Genomic DNA, 17,945 nt, shown 5'->3' with positions numbered 1-17,945 from the left:
AGTGATCATGCTCATATGATATAATCTGTGCTCCACTCTGTGCGTCCGACACCCAGTCACACTATCTTCTCACCTCAAGGTTAGACCCTGTGTTACCAGACGGGCTAACAAGGCACAAGACTCTCACAAATGCCAGAGAAATCCCAAAGATGATGACCATGGATCTTTACCCAGGAGGCACAATAAGTGCAGCTGGACCAGGGCTGGCCCAAGACATTGTGCTGCCTGGGTCCAAGAATGTAATGCTGCCCCCCCCAAAAAAAAAAAAAAAATCACGCCCACCAAAAGGCCCCCCGTCCATTATTTTATATCATGATAATTAAAACTAAAATTACATTTATCAGGAAGTCAGATTTACATGCAACAGCACCCCACTTCACATAAGGAGTCCCCCCCTTAACATCAGAAGCTCCATATTTAGCACCAGGAGCCCCCTATCTACCATCAATAGTCTCCTTTTACACCAGAAGTCCCCTCCCCTTTACATTAGGAGTCCCCCTTTGCGTCAGCAGTCCCTACTTACATCAGAAGTCTACATTTATGTCAGAATCCCTCTTTACATAAGAAGTCTCCCCCCTCACTTTATGAGTTCTCCGGTGGCTTTGGTTCTTCTACCCCCTATGTGCATGCCTGTGTCCTCCTCCTCCATGCGAGTGTGCAGGTCCGGCCCCAGAACACACACAGGCTGGTGAGGTTAACAAACATCCTTCTGGCCCCAACCTCCATCACCACCAGTGGCTGCTCGATAGCCTGCAAACTTTTGCACCCAAAACTATCTTTTCCACACGGAGCGAGCTGAGGAGCCCGCTCAGCTACTGGCACCTTCCTGCCATTGGCTGGGATGGGACAGAGGGCATGCACAGCCTGGGGGTATGGGACATCAGAGCGGCCCAGGAGGAATTTGGCACCCTGCCCCCCCTAGGGTGACAACATTTCCAAAATGCTATTCAGGGACAATTTTGCAAGGACGGCCGGGGGGAAATGTAGTCTCAGGGTTGATCAGCGGCGGGGGTCATTTGGCGGGCGAATGGCTGGTGTTAATACTTACCGTAAATCATCCCGACACCATGCTTGATATGGTGTCAGGATGATCAAACCACATTATTTCTATTACTACTTTGTAATATATAAAAAAATAGTTCAACTCACCATAATGCAGAATTAGTGGGAACTCTGAGCTTGTCACTTGCCACCACATGCAGCTTGTCACTTGCCACGTCGCCTGCCACCAGATGGAGCGTGTCACTTGCCACGTCGCCTGCCACCAAATGGAGCATGTCACTTGCTACGTCACCTTCCACCTGATGCAGCTTGCAATGTCACCTGCCACTAGATGCAGCTTGCCACTTGCCACATCACTTTCAACCTGATGCAGCTTGTCACTTGCAACGTTGCCTGACACCGGATGCAGCTTGTCACTTGCCACGTCGCCTTCCACCTGATGAAACTTGTCACTTACCACGTCGCCTGATACCAGATGCAGCTTGTCACTTGCCACGTCACCTGCCTTCGGATGCAGCTTGTCACTTGCCAGGTCACTTGCCTTTGGATTAAGCTTGTCACTTGCCACATCACCTGCCTTCGGATGCAGCTTGTCATCTGCCTTCGGATGCAGCTTGTCACTTGCCACTTCACCTGCCTTCGGATGCAGCTCGTCACTTGCCAAGTCACCTGCCTTCGGATGCAGCTTGTCACTTACCACGTCACCTGCCTTCGGTTGCAGCTTGTCACTTGCCATGTCACCTGCCTTCGGATGCAGCTTGTCACTTGCCATGTCACCTGCCTTCGGATGCAGCTGGTCACTTGCCATGTCACCTGCCTTCGGATGCAGCTTGTCACTTGCCATGTCACCTGCCTTCGGATGCAGCTCGTCACTTGCCACGTCACCTGTCTTCGGATGCAGCTTGTCACTTGCCACGTCACCTGCTTTTGGATGCAGCTCGTCACTTGCCACGTCACCTGCCTTCGGATGCAGCTTGTCACTTGCCATGTCACCTGCCTTCGGATGCAGCTGGTCACTTGCCATGTCACCTGCCTTCGGATGCAGCTGGTCACTTGCCATGTCACCTGCCTTCGGATGCAGCTTGTCACTTGCCATGTCACCTGCCTTCGGATGCAGCTGGTCACTTGCCATGTCACCTGCCTTTGGATGCAGCTCGTCACTTGCCACGTCACCTGCCTCCGGATGCAGCTCGTCACTTGCCACGTCACCTGCCTCCGGATGCAGCTCGTCACTTGCCACGTCACCTGCCTTCGGATGCAGCTCGTCACTTGCCACGTCCCCTGCCTTCGGATGCAGCTTTTTACTTGCCATGTCACCTGCCTTCGGATGCAGCTGGTCACTTGCCATGTCACCTGCCTTTGGATGCAGCTCGTCACTTGCCATGTCACCTGCCTTCGGATGCAGCTGGTCACTTGCCATGTCACCTGCCTCCGGATGCAGCTTGTCACTTGCCACGTCACCTGCCTTCGGATGCAGCTCGTCACTTGCCACGTCACCTGCCTTCGGATGCAGCTTGTCACTTGCCACGTCACCTGCCTTCGGATGCAGCTTGTCACTTGCCACGTCACCTGCCTTCGGATGCAGCTTGTCACTTGCCATGTCACCTGCCTCCGGATGCAGCTCGTCACTTGCCACGTCACCTGCCTTCGGATGCAGCTCGTCACTTGCCACGTCACCTGCCTTCGGATGCAGCTCGTCACTTGCCACGTCACCTGCCTTCGGATGCAGCTCGTCACTTGCCACGTCACCTGCCTTCGGATGCAGCTCGTCACTTGCCACGTCACCTGCTTTCGGATGCAGCTCGTCACTTGCCACGTCACCTGCCTTCGGATGCAGCTTGTCACTTGCCATGTCACCTGCCTTCGGATGCAGCTGGTCACTTGCCATGTCACCTGCCTTCGGATGCAGCTTGTCACTTGCCATGTCACCTGCCTTCGGATGCAGCTTGTCACTTGCCACGTCACCTGCTTTCGGATGCAGCTCGTCACTTGCCACGTCACCTGCCTTCGGATGCAGCTCGTCACTTGCCACGTCACCTGCCTTCGGATGCAGCTCGTCACTTGCCACGTCACCTGCCTTCGGATGCAGCTTGTCACTTGCCACGTCACCTGCCTTCGGATGCAGCTTGTCACTTGCCACGTCACCTGCCTTCGGATGCAGCTTGTCACTTGCCACGTCACCTGCCTTCGGATGCAGCTTGTCACTTGTCACGTCACCTGCCTTCGGATGCAGCTCGTCACTTGCCACGTCACCTGCCTTCGGATGCAGCTTGTCACTTGCCACGTCACCTGCCTTCGGATGCAGCTTGTCACTTGTCACGTCACCTGCCTTCGGATGCAGCTCGTCACTTGCCACGTCACCTGCCTTCGGATGCAGCTCGTCACTTGCCACGTCACCTGCCTTCGGATGCAGCTTGTCACTTGCCACGTCACCTGCCTTTGGATGCAGCTTGTCATTTGCCATGTCACCTGCCTTCGGATGCAGCTTGTCACTTGCCACGTCACCTGCCTTCGGATGCAGCTTGTCACTTGTCACGTCACCTGCCTTCGGATGCAGCTCGTCACTTGCCACGTCACCTGCCTTCGGATGCAGCTTGTCACTTGCCACGTCACCTGCCTTCGGATGCAGCTTGTCACTTGTCACGTCACCTGCCTTCGGATGCAGCTCGTCACTTGCCACGTCGCCTGCCTTCGGATGCAGCTTGTCACTTGCCACGTCGCCTGCCTTTGGATGCAGCTTGTCACTTGCCACGTCACCTGCCTTCGGATGCAGCTTGTCACTTGCCACTATCATGTGCCACCAGAGAGAGGGCAGGAAGAGAAAGAGAGAGGAGAGGCAGAGAAAGAGGAAGGGGTGGGGGCTTTCTGTCTGCTGCTTAATTTTCCCGCCCTTACATCCCAGATGCAGTACACTGGCAGAGAGAGAGAGAGAGGGGCAGCATGTGTGGGACAAGCTCAGGAACGCAATAGGGAGCAGTGTGCGGATGATGGATCCCCTCCTTCTAGGACAGCCTGCAGCAAGTCAACTGTCACCGATGCCCGCACAGTAACAATCGGGTCCGGATGGAGCGGCACTGGCCGTTAGAGGACTTCTGTCCCTGTCCACCACCTGACCTATCACAGAGGCAAAGGAAGTTCTCCAAAATGCTGTTGGCTCTGTGCTACAGGTGGTGGGGGGGCCGGAAGAGAGAAGAAGTCTGCAGCTTCAGCCGCAGCTGAGAAGCCGAAGTTCCCCAAACCCTGCAGCTCCCAGCACACACGCCGATGCCTCTCCTTCGCTGCTATACATACCGCCTGTCTGTACTTCTCTCTCCTCCACTCCACATACATACCGCCCGGCGCCCCTGCTTCTCTTCCAGTCCACCACTGATTTGCCGCCCCTATCAGAGTGCCGCCTGGGTCCAATGGACCCACCGGGACCCATGGTAGGGCCGGCCCTGAGCTGGACCTCTTCTAATCACCAGAAAAGCTTCCGCTCACCAGGGAAATTCCAAACATTGACATGAAATAAAAGGTCATGCTTATACCTTTTTAAAATGAACTTTAATGCTTCACATAATAAAAAAATTACTTTAACAGGCACTCGTTTGTGAGTATTCTTGCCTACATTTTAATATTAAAAACTTTCATGCAGTACTTCACTATGATTTATCCTTTTTAATTGGGTTGAGCCCATTAAGGAATCAGTATCCATCATTGGAAGAGAACACGTTGCTTGGACATTATTGAGCAGACACCCAGGACCCTGTACTCACCTTGAATTTGCCCCATTTGACCCACTAGAGGGTCTTTATTTTTGGTGAGTAGGGGTGTAAGAGGGGAGTGTGCAGGGGCAGACTGGCAACTTTCGCCCCAGGGGGCAAGTACAAACCAGAGGCCTATGGTGCAGCGACTCGGCCCCCTTCCCACTCTCCCTCTTCCCATCCTCCTCTTGACCCCATATCCAAGCTGAAACCCTGCTCCAGATACTCTCTACTTACAAACTAAATCACAGTTCCCGACCTGGCCAACAGGTGGTGTTTGGGGGGGGGGAGTTGGGACAGCTTGGTCGGGGCTGGCTGGGGGAGAAGAGTTTCCGGTGGGGCATGGAACCGGCCTCTGCTCAGACACAATTTACACCATCCATGTTGGGGGAGGGGGGGGGATGAGGCCTGCGATCTGTCCTCGTCTTCAACCCACACTCAGTAGGTCAGTGGCTTGGACTTTTTATTTCTCTTCATCAGGAATCGTTTAGGCATATCTGTGGCAGAATCAGTGCAGCCTTTTTACAGAGCATCAGAGCGGCCCAATGGGCAATTGCCCCCCTGCCCCCTGGCCCAGTCCTCCCCAGGGAGTGTGGCACCTTGGCACCGTTGAGCACTGTATTCACCACAAGGAAACTTATGGAACACTAACACAGTTTGAGCACATTTGCACCTTTCGTTGGATAATATTTGGACGTTTATTATTGATGTAATTTGAAACTTTTTTCTATTTTTTGCATTTTTGCACATTTATTGCATCCATCTTTGCACATCTATGTATATGCATTTGGCAATTTATTGGTAGTATTTTTTGTATTTTTGCACATTAATTGCATCTTTGCACATCTATATATATGCATTTGGCATTGTATTTTGGTCACCCTATTTATATATATATATATATATATATATATATATATATATTTAAATATTTATTTCATATATTTAGTTAGTTATATATTTAGCAAGCGCTGTTAATTATTTATTTATCCATTTAGTCCCACATCCTCATTGAACATCAGTTGCTTTTTGTTTTGCTTTTTTTTTTTTTTTTATGCATTATCCTAGCGCGGGTTTCTCCATATTTCATATATTTATTTATTTATATATTTAGCAAGCACTGTTCATTATTTATCCCTGAATTCTGCCTTCCCTATTCCCCAGACTCCTCCATCCTTCCTTTCCTATTTATAGTTTCCTCCTTCCCTATCCCCAGACTCTTCTATCCTTCTTTTCATATTCCTATATTCCTACTTTCCTATTCCCAGACTCCTCCATCCTTTCTTTCCTATTTATGGATTCCTCCTTCCCTATCCCTAGACTCCTCCATCCTTCCTTTCCTATTCATGGATTCCTCTTTCCTTATTCCCAGACTTCTCCATCCTTCCTTTCCTATTCATGGATTCCTAATGCCCTATATTCAGACTCTTCCATCCTTCCTTTTCTATTCATGGATTCCTGCTTCCCTATCCCCTGACTCTTCTATCCTTCCTTTCATATTTGTGGATTCCTCCTGTCCTATCCCCAGACTCTTCCATCCTTCCTTTCCTTTTCATTGATTCCTCCTTCCCTATTCCCAGACTCCTCCATCCTTCCTTTCCTATTCATGGATTCCTCCTTCCGTGTCCCCAGACTCTTCCATGCTTCCTTTTCTATTCATTGATTCCTCCTTCCCTATCCCCAGACTCCTCCATCCTTCATTTCCTATTCATGGATTCTTACTTTCCCTATCCCCAGACTCCTCCATCCTTCCTTTCCTATTCATGGATTCCTGCTTCCCTATCCCCAGACTCTTCTATCCTTCCTTTCATATTCGTGGATTCCTCCTCTCCTATCCCCTGACTCTTCCATCCTTCCTTTTCTTTACATTGATTCCTCGTTCCCTATCCCTAGATTCCTCCATCCTTCCTTTCCTATTCATTGATTCCTCATTGCCTATCCCCAGACTCCTCCATCCTTCCTTTCCTATTCATGGATTCCTCCTCCCCTATCCCCAAACTCCTCCATCCTTCCTTTCCTATTCATGGATTCCTCCTCCCCTATCCCCAAACTCCTCCATCCTTCCTTTCCTATTCATTGATTCCTCCTTGCCTATCCCCAAACTCCTCCATCCTTCCTTTCCTATTCATGGATTCCTCCTTCCCTATCCCCAGACTCCTCCATCCATCCTTTCCTATTCATGGATTCCTCCTTCTGTGTCCCCAGACTCTTCCATGCTTCCTTTCCTATTCATTGATTCATCCTTTCCTATCCTCAGGCTCCTCCATCCTTCCTTTCCTATTCATGGATTTCTCCTTCCCTATCCCTAGACTTCTCCATCCTTCTTTTGATTCTTCCATCCTTCAGTTCTTCCAGCTGCTTGAATTTATTGATGGAAGCCATGGGCAGTAATTGTGATGCATCGTGGATTCGAATCAAATCGTTGACAGGATAATCGTAATCTAATCGAATCGTGAGACCACTGAAAATACACACCTCTACTGTGCACTCATTGTCAGGTTTTCTCCCACTGTCCAATATGCCTCCCTATTGGACCAGTGTGAAAGACTCTGCAGATAAACTGAGTTGCACCTGAGCACATTTAGCAGACCTCACTAGCAGATCCTGCTCTCTGGCAGGCAGAGAACTATATAGATTTACCTGCAATCCCTCTGGTAAGCAAAAAGGGTTCAAATCTATAGTCTCTAGCACCTACCTAGGAGGGTGCTACACGCACAATGTGCATGTTTGCGGTGCAGTTCTGCAGCATTTAGGGGGTTAAAATAGGTGATGAGGAGGTGATACAACACTTCACCGCCTGTCAAATTCTCTGTGAAGAGTGATTTGAATGCAGATCACTCTTCAGTCTGCACAGCAGGCGTAAATGTGTCATACCTCCTCCTGTGTCATTCCTGTCTTGCAGCATGCAAGAGAATAATGACTGACTGCAAACTATCAAGGAAGGCCTATGGGAGGTTATTATGAAGGTGTTTCCTTCATATGTACATGAATCACTTTTAATAGGAAAGCAGAGAGACTGGAATGGCACCAGGGATTTCACATAAAGGAAGCAAATATAAAAATAACAGGATACTTTCTGATACAAGTACATGGTACAGCAGCCACATATTAGTAATATGAAATGTTGGGGTAACAAACACTTTAACTAGATAGAACTAAATTCTAATTGTGATCCATTCAATCCTGACCTGCACAGCAACAGCAAAGCTAGATCTCAGAACAGGATGTATAAGAAGGGGTTTCCTATTTGAATAATGCTGGGTTCTGTGAGAAGGGACTTGGGAAGTTTAGACTCTTCCTATAGGTGTGAATGGACGGGACTGAATGCTAATTGGGGAGTATTCCATCCCACCCACCATCAGAGGTGTGAAGGAAGTTACATTATTTGCATAGTCTCAAAGACTACAGAGAGGCGTGTTTTAGGCTCTAGAAGCAGCAGGAAGGAACTGTGGAAGGATCTCGGTCTACAGCAGGATATACAGAGTGTCACATGGTACAAAGCCACTACTAAACCTAGAATATCATGGGATCTGCAGACAACAGAACAACATAGTACACAGGTATGATCTATGCTGGGACTGATCAGTCCATTCAGTTCTAGTGAAAAGAAACTGGGAGCTCAGCTAACAATCAATATATTGCAGCTTATCAGTCATTAGATGTGGTGGCTGCATTTATTTTCTGTGTTTAGACTTTTTTGCCTTTTTTTTTTTTTTATATAGTAATCTAGTCAGTAACACACTTCCTGTCCTAAAGTGGTTCTAAAGACTAAAGTTTTTTTTTTTTTACCTTGATGTTTTAGTTTAGCTCCTCTGTAACAATGGATCAGGGGTTGATTACTTAGGACTGCTCAATGTCTCACAGTTCTGCTGTTCTGCTACTCCCCCTGTCTTCTAGAGACCTCTAGAAATATAGTGGGTGGGAGAGAAGGACAAGCAGCCTGACTATTTATGGGACTCTGGGCAATCCCTGGGGAATTGTGCCCAAAAGGTGGAGGATCACAGATTTATAGAGTATATACTGTATATATTTCAGGACTATATTTGTTCACTACTTAAGACACTTTTATACATTTATCACCGCAAAAGTGCTACACACTATTTTTTGTTTTATTGCATACTAAAGGTTGTATATTCATTGTGTGCTAGCTGCTAACTAATCATACAGCGCTCATTTTATTTTGTTTTTAATGAAGATATGACAGCATCTTCCCCAGCTGGCTGTCAAACTGCCTGATGTCCTCTACAGCCCGTTTCTCCTCCCGTAGGTCCCACTATCTCTCGTCCATCCCCCCCCCCTTTTATATACCGTATCTCACAAAAGTGAGTACACCCCTCACATTTTTGTAAGTATTTTATTATATCTTTTTATGTGACAACACTGAAGAAATGACACTGCTACAATGTAAAGTAGTGAGTGTACTGCTTGTATAACAGTGTAAATTTGCTGTCCCCTCAAAATAATTCAACACACAGCCATTAATGTCTAAACCTCTGGCAACAAAAGTCAGTACACTCCTAAGTGAAAATTTCTAAATTTGGCCCAATTAGCCATTTTCCCTCCCCGATGTCATGTAACTCATAATGTTACAAGGTCTCAGGTGTGAATGGGGAGCAGGTGTATTAAATCTGGTGTGATCGCTCTCACTCTCTCTTACTATTCACTGGAAGTGCAACATGGCATCTCATGGCAAAGAACTCTCTGAAGATCTAAAAAAAAGAATTGTTGCTCTACATAAAGATGGCCTAGGCTGTAAGAAGATTGTCAAGACTCTGAAACTGAGATGCAGCACGGTGGCCAAGACCATACAGCGGTTTAACAAGACAGGTTCTACTCAGAACAGGTCTCGTCATGGTCGACCAAAGAGGTTGAGTGCATGTGCTCAGCGTCATATCCAGAGGTTGTCTTTGGGAAATAGACGTATGAGTGCTGCCAGCATTGCTGCAGAAGTTGAAAGGGTGGGGCTCAACCTGTCAGTGCTCAGACCATACGCCGCACACTGCATCAAATTGGTCTGCATGGCTGTCATCCCAGAAGGAAGCCTCTTCTAAAGATGATGCACAAGAAAGCCTGCAAACAGTTTGCTGAAGACAAGCAGACTAAGGACATGGATTACTGGCACCATCTGCTGTGGTCTGATGAGACTAAGATAAACATATTTGGTTCAGATGGTATCAAGCGTGTGTGGCGGCAAACCAGGTGATGAGTACAAAGACAAGTGTGTCTTGCCTACAGTAAAGCATGGTGGTGGGAGTGTCATGGTCTGGGGCTGCATGAGTGCTACCGGCACTGGGGAGCTACAGTTCAATGAGGAAACCGTGAATGCCAACATGTACTGTGACATACTGAAGCAGAGCATGATCCCCTCCCCTCAGAGACTGGGCCGCAGGGCAATATTCCAACATGATAACAACCCCAAACACACTTCCAAGATGACCACTAGAAGCTGAGGGTAAAGGTGATGGACTGACCAAGCATGTCTCCAGACCTAAACCCTACTGAGCATCTGTGGGGCATCCTCAAACGGAATGTGGAGGAGCTCAAGGTCTCTAACATCCACCAGCTTCATAAAGTCATCATGGAGGAGTGAAAGAGGACTCCAGTGACAACCTGTGAAGCTCTGGTGAACTCCATGCCCAAGAGGGTTAAGGCAGTGCTGGAAAATAATGGTGGCCACACAAAATATTGACACTTTGGGCCCAATTTGGACATGTTCACTTGGGGATGTACTCTCTTTTGTTGCCAGCGGTTTAGACAGTAATGGCTGTGTGTTTAGTTGTTTTGAGGGGACAGCAAATTTACACTGTTATACAAGCTGTACACTCACTACTTTACATTGTATCAAAGTGTAATTTCTTCAGTGTTGTCAGATGAAAACATGTAATAAAATATTTACAAAAATGTTAGGGGTGTACTCACCTTTGTGAGATACTGTATCTCAAACTGCCCCCGGTCACTAACCCCAGATCACCCAAACTCCACATCAGAGGGACATGGCTCCCAGCCCATTCCTCTTCCACCTCCCTATTCAAACAACCTCCATTCACAATCTCCCACCCCCACCTCATTCAAACCTGAACAATCTGAGGTCCCACCCATTCTTATCTCTGGACCCCTCCATCCTTCAGTTCCTATCACCCGCTCCCCAGACATCTCCGTCAAATAATATTCCTGAATTCTTCCAGCCTTCCATTCCTATCCTCAGATTCTTCCACCCTTTCTTTCTTATTCATGGATTCCTCCATCTTTCAATTCTTATCCCTTAACCTTGACTCTTCCATCCTCTAGTTCCTATATCCAGACTCCTCCATCCTTTCCTATTCATGGATTCCTCCATCCCTATCCCCAAAATCTTCCATCCTTCATTTCATATTCATTGATTCCTCCTTTCCTATCCCCAGACTCCTCTATCCTTCCTTTCCTATTCATGGATTCCTCCTTCCCTATCCCCAGACTCTTCCATCCTTCCTTTCCTATTCATGGATTCTTCCTTCCCTATCCACAGACTCTTCCATCCTTCCTTTTCTATTCATGGATTCCTCCTTCCCTATCCCCAGACTTCCCCATCCTTCCTTTCCTATTCATGGATTCTTCCTTCCCTATCCCCAGACTCCTCCATCCTTCCTTTCCTATTCATGGATTCCTCTTTCCCTATCCCCAGACTCCTCCATCTTTCATTTTCTTATTCATGGATTCCTCCTTCCCTATCCCTAGAATCTTCCATCCTTCCTTTCCTATTCATGGATTCCTCCTTCCCTATCCCCAGACTCCACCATCCTTCCTTTCCTATTCATGGATTCCTCCTTCCCTATCCCCAGACTCCACCATCCTTCCTTTCCTATTCATTGATTCCTTATTTCCTATACCCAGACTCTTCCATCCTTATTGCCTATTCATGGATTCCTCCTTCCTTATCCTCGGGCTTCAGGCTCCTCCATCCTTCCTTTCCTATTTATGAATTCCTCCTTCCCTATCCCCAAACTTCTCCATCCTTCCTTTCCTATTCATGGATTCTTCCTTCCCTATCCCCAAACTTCTCCATCCTTCCTTTCCTATTCATGGATTCCTCCTTTCCTATCCCCAAACTCCACCATCCTTCCTTTCCTATTCATGGATTCCTCCTTCCCTATCCCCAGACTCCACCATCCTTCCTTTCCTATTCATTGATTCCTTATTTCCTATACCCAGACTCTTCCATCCTTATTGCCTATTCATGGATTACTCCTTCCTTATCCTCGGGCTTCAGGCTCCTCCATCCTTCCTTTCCTATTTATGAATTCCTCCTTCCCTATCCCCAAACTTCTCCATCCTTCCTTTCCTATTCATGGATTCTTCCTTCCCTATCCCCAAACTTCTCCATCCTTCCTTTCCTATTCATGGATTCCTCCTTTCCTATCCCCAGACTCCTCCATCCTTCCTTTCCTATTCATGGATTCTTCCTTCCCTATCCCCAGACTACTCCATCCTTTCTTTCCTGTTCATGGATTCTTCCTTTCCTTTCCCCAGACTCTTCCATCCTTCCTTGCCTATTCATGGATTCCTCCTTCCCTATCCCCAGACTCCTCCATCCTTCTTTTGATTCTTCCATCCTTCAGTTCCTCTAACTGCTTGAATTTGTTGATGAAAGCCATGGGCAGGAATCATGATGCATCGCAAAATCAAATCAAATTCGTTGACAGGATAATCGTAATCAAATCGAACCATGAGACCACTGAAAATGCACACCTTTACTGTGAACTCATTTGTTAGGTTTCCTCCGTCTGTCCAATATGCCTCCCTATTGGACCAGTGTGAAACACTCTGCAGATAGACTGAGTTGCACCTGAGCACATTGAGCAGACCTCACTAGCAGATCCTGCTCTCTGGCAGGCAGAGAACAATATAGATTTACCTGCAATCCCTCTGGTAAGCAGAAAGGATTCAAATCTATAGTCTCTCTCTAGCACCTACCTAGGAGGGTGCTACACGCAGAATGTACATGTTTGCTGTGCAGTACTGCAGCATTTAGGGGGTAAAATAGGTGATGAGAAGGTGATACAACTCCTTACCGCCTGTCAAATGCTCTCTGAAGAGTGATCTGAATGCAGATCACTCTTCAATCTGCAAAGCAGGTGTAAATGTGCCATACCTCCTCCTGTGTCATTCCTGTCTTGCAGCATGCCAGAGAATAGTGGCTGAACGCAAGACTACAGAGGAAGGGCTATGGGAGGTTATTATGAAGGTGTTTCCTTCATATGTACATGAATCACTTTTAATAGGAAAGCAGAGGGACTGGAATGACACCAGAGATTTCACATAAAGGAAGCAATATAAAAATAATAGGATACTTTCTGATACAAGTACATGGTACAGCAGGCACATATCAGGAATATGAGATTTTGGGGTAACAAACGCTTTAACCAGGTAGGACTGAATTCTAATTGTGATCCATTCAATCCTGCACAGCAACATCACAGCTAGATCTCAGAACAGGCTGTATAAGAAGGGGTTTCCTATTTGAACAATGCTGGGCTCTGTGACAAGGGACTTGGGAAGTTTAGACTCTTCCTATAGGTGTGACTGGATGAGACTGAATGCTAATTGGGGAGTATTCCATCCCACCCACCATCAAAGCTGTGAAGATAGTTACATTATTTGCATAGTCTCAAAGACTACAGTGGCAGGGCCAGTGCTTCCACTAGGCAAACTAGGCAGCCGCCTAGGGCACATTGCCACCTGGGGGCACAGCCAGGAGTCGGCACTCTCTCTCCTTTATTAATGATCCTTGTGAGCTGAGGGGAGGGGCGGCAGTGGGGGAGGAAGAAGGGACAGAGGAAGATGCCAGGTGTCTGGGGCAGTGGCGGAACTACCAAGCCTTGGGCTTTGGGGGAGGGCCCAGAAGGCAGGAAGGGAGCCCACTGGAGTGTTGCCTGCATAATGATCCTCTTCGGCTGGAGCTGAGCAGCCAAAACCCCGGGCAGGAAGTGATTCTCTGCGCTGAGCTGGTGGGCAGCCATCATTTCACTGGGTTGGTATTAAGCAGGGAGCGGAGGAGAGCTGAACCTGAGCCGGAGCTCGGCACTGGAGGGCGACACCTTTACTGGAGCAGAAGCGACGGCTGACGAGGCACCGGAATGGTCTGAGGAGGTTGGTGATGAAGGATGTGCGGAGCTCTCTGACTGCTGCTTCTTCCTCCACCAGGAGCCTGTTGGAGCTGTGGTGAGCACTGTGGTCCAGAAGAGGAGTGTCCTGGGAAAAGGAATCACAGTGAAGAAGAGGAGAGTGCAGGCCACTCTCTTCATACTGCCCAGTGAGTATCCCCAGAACAGGGGATCCGGGTCCCTGGGTGTGACATGGAGGATCCCTGGTGTGAAAGGGAATTGGGGTCACCAGGTGTGCCATGGGGGATAGGGGTCACCGGGTGTAACAGGGGTTCAGGGTCACCAGGTGTGCCATGAGGAATTGGGGTCCCTTGGTGTGCCATGGGGGATTGAGCTCCCCAGGTGTGACATGGAGGAACATCAGGGTCCCCAGGTGTGACATGGAAAAACATCAGGGTCTCTCCGGGTATGACATGGAGGAACATCAGGGGCCCCTGGGGTGACATATAGAAACATTGGGGTCACTGGGTATGACAGCATGACATGGAGGAACACAGGGGTCCCTGGGTGCTACATGGAGGAACATCGGGGTCAGTGGGTATGACAGCAAGACATGGAGGAATATTGGGGTCCCAGAATGTGACATGGAAAAACATCAGGGTCCCTGGGTGGGACATAGAGGGACATCAGGGTCCCCAGGTGTGACATGGAGGAATATGAGGGTTATTGGGTATGACAGCATAACATGGAGGAACCATCAGATCAGGGTCACTGGGTATGACATAGAGAAGTTTTTAACCCCTTCCCTTTTTTTTTTTTTTGGGGGGGGGGGGCGCAAGTAGCTGGTCTTGCCTAGGGCGTAAAATAGTCTAGCACCGGCCCTGTACAGAGGGGTGTGTTTTTGGCTCTAGATGCAGCAAGAAGGAACTGTGGAAGCATCTCAGTCTACCGCAGGATATACAGAGTGTCACATGGTACAAAGCCACAACTAAACCTAGAACATCAGGGGATCTGCAGACAACAGAACAACATAGTACACAGGTATGATCTATGCTGGGACTGATTAGGCCATTCAGTTCTAGTGAAAAGAAACTTGGAGCTCAGCTAACAATCAATATATTGCAGCTTATCAGTCATTAGATGTGGTTGCGGCATTTGTTTTCTGTGTTTAGACTTTTTTTGCCTTTATTTTTATATAGTAATCTGGTTAGTAACACACTTCATGTCCTAAAGTGGTTCTAAAGACTATAGTTTTTTTTTTTTTTAACCTTGAGGTAGCATCCACCTAGTTCAGAGTAGGCTGCTAGGTATATTTAGTTTAGCTCCTTTGTAACAATGGAGCGGGGGTTGATTACTTAGGATTTCTCAATGTCTCACAGTTCTGCTGTTCTGCTACTCCCCCTGTCTTCTAGAGACCTCTAGAAATACAGTAGAAGGGAGAGCAGGAAACGCAATCAGACTTTTTATGGGACTCGGGGCAATCCCTGGGGAGGTGTGCCCAAAAGGTGGAGGGAGAGCCCATAAATATTCTGTTGGCAACCAGGGTGCAGCGTTCCTGGGTTCGATCCCTCAGGAGGAGACCCCTGTGCAGGGAATCTTCCCCTGGGACCGAGAGAGATGGAGAAAGACAGGGGAGCCTTTGAAGACATTGAGGTACCAGCTAGGTTTAGCAGAGGGGTGCCTACCAAGCTGTGTCCAGAGACTGGGCAGAGCCAGAAGAGAGTTGGTGGGAGGAAACCCAACCATTTTGGCATTGTGTGAGTCATTGATCCTGCTAAACAGAGGATAAGTGACTATGCGCTATGCGGTGGTCTAACCCCCCCCCCCCCCCCCACCAACAAGTGCAGTGCAAGTTTATTAGGGGGTCTACAGACAACAGAGCAACATGGTACAGAGGTATGATCTATGCTGGGACTAATCATTCTATTCAGTTCTAATACTGCTTAGAAGTGTGCCCAGTATAGCCAGGAGTTGTACAAGAAAAGCCCCTAAAAGAAGCCCCCAGACTGATGAGCCAGAGGAAGAATTGGTGGTATTTGATCACCTCTGCGGTTTTTATTTTTTGCGCTATAAACAAAATAATACCAACAATTTAGAAAAAAAAACTATATATTTTTTACTTTCTGCTATAAAACACATCCAATAAAAAATATAAAAAATTTAATTTATTCTTTCGTTTTGGCCAGTATGTATTTTGCTACATGTCTTTGGTAAAATAAAATCATAATAAGTGTATATTGATTGGTTTGCGCAAAAGTTATAGCGTCTGCAAACTATGGAAAATTTTTATGGAATTTTTATTTATTTTTTTACTAGTAATGGAGGCGATCAGCGACTTATAGCGGGAATGCGACATTGCAGCGGGCAGATCGGACACTAAGTGACACTGTTGACACTTTTTGGGGACCAGTGACACCAATACAATTGATCAGTACTAAAAAATATGCACTGTAACTGTACTAATGACACTGTCTGGGAAGGGGTTAACACCAGGGGCAATTAATTGATTAAATGTGTCCCTAGGGAGTGCTTTCTAACTGTGGGGGGATGTGCTTGTACTATAAGAAGACAGAGATCCCTGTTCCTGCTTAGCAGAAACACAAGATCTCTGTTTTCTTCTGTCACAGAACAGCAATCTACATAGGTAGACCACCATTCTGTCTCAGGAAGGATCCGCAGATCACAGCGAGAGCTGGTCGCTGGCGGCGCGCATGCCCGCCCCAGACCAGGAAGAGCGAGATTACGTACAGGTTTTTCTTTCGCTGTCTTTCTATGAAAAAAAAACAGGGTTATTTTTTGACACAAGAACCGATTCAAGATCCTTGAAAGGAACCTGCAAAGCCCTCGGGATCCATTTAAAGCCCACTGCATCCCTAGAAACCACCTTCATTTTGCCTTCTTTATTGATACCAATGCAATTACCTATAATGGCAACATTTTACCAATGTCTACTAATTTTCACCCAAATTGGGCACATGAACACTCTCAATTTCACATTTCGTTAGAAAAAGGAGCTTGCACTGGTAGATGCTGTTGCCACTGCTTCACCACTTCAATACTGGCCACTTTCAGCGCTGTCCCAATTTGAATGACGATTGCACGGTCGTGCAACACTGTACCCATATAAAGTTTTTTTTTTTCACATAAATTGAGCTTTCTTTTGGTGGTATTTAATAACCACTGGGTTTTATATTTTTTGAAAAATAAATGAAAAAAGACCAAACATTTAGAAAAAAAAAACTCTGTTATAAAATTTTGCAAATAAATAATCTTTCTTCATTAATTTAGGCCAAACTGTATTCTACATTTCTTTGGTAACATAACCCAAACCAGCGTTTATTATTTAATATATAGAAAAGTTATAGAGTCCACAAACTATGGTATAAACAGTACAGAATATCTGAAAATTGGTCAATTCTGATGTACTGATGGCCTCTCTCATTTCCTGAGGCCTGAAAATGCCAGGATAGTACAAATACCCCAAAATGTCCCCTTTTTTGGAAAGTAGACAGTCCAAGGTATTTAGTAAGAGGCATGGAAAATAAAGAAATGTAAAAAAAAAAATTTACAAATTTGTTTTACATATTGTTACCGGTGCAGTACACTGTCACCATATAACTGGCGTGGCAATGATTAGGAACACTAACAGGTGACATTATGTATAAAAAAAAGTGTAATAATTGTTCTCATTTATTTTTTATTAAATGTTTTTTTCTGATTTAACACACTGTGACCAGAGCAATGCAGTGTTACATTGTACTACTCTGGGGAAGTGATCAGGATTTTTTTCTACACAATATGATTGCTTATACCAGTGAATTTCACTGGTATAAGCAACCATTTTTAGTAAATGAAATAGATTCATTCAGTGTGTATTGTCGTGATTAGCTGTGATTGGTCACAGCTAATCACATGGTACAGATGGGCTGTAATTGGCCCTGGCTGTGTCCACTGACTGATCATTGTGTCCAATGACCGATACTGCTTTCGCTACCATAAGGTCACTGTGACCAATCACAGCTAGCAACACGATCTGCTGTTATTGGCCACAGGGATCACATGGTAGCGGCAGCAGTATCAGTCAGCCATCATTTGACAATAAGCTGGGCGGGAAGTGGTT

At 46.8% G+C, this 17,945-nt stretch overlaps 1 protein-coding gene across 3 annotated transcripts in view; it reads left to right on the top strand.

The window, feature by feature from the left end:
- Positions 1-17,945, top strand: part of LOC309563538 (extracellular superoxide dismutase [Cu-Zn]-like) — a 53,883-nt gene that overhangs the window by 27,431 nt on the left and 8,507 nt on the right. Inside the window, exon 1 of one of the 3 annotated variants that reach the window (XM_082267992.1) lies at positions 14,758-14,866. The exons of the other annotated variants lie outside the window; for them this stretch is intronic. The gene's annotated coding sequence lies outside the window, so the exon portion shown is untranslated. Of the gene's footprint in view, positions 1-14,757; positions 14,867-17,945 lie in introns of those variants that run through there. 3 annotated transcript variants of the gene reach the window in all.

Source organism: Pelophylax lessonae (assembly GCF_965119305.1).
Source record: "Pelophylax lessonae genome assembly, chromosome: 1".
Taxonomy (NCBI): domain Eukaryota; kingdom Metazoa; phylum Chordata; class Amphibia; order Anura; family Ranidae; genus Pelophylax; species Pelophylax lessonae.
This window is presented reverse-complemented; position numbering and strand designations above follow the sequence as displayed.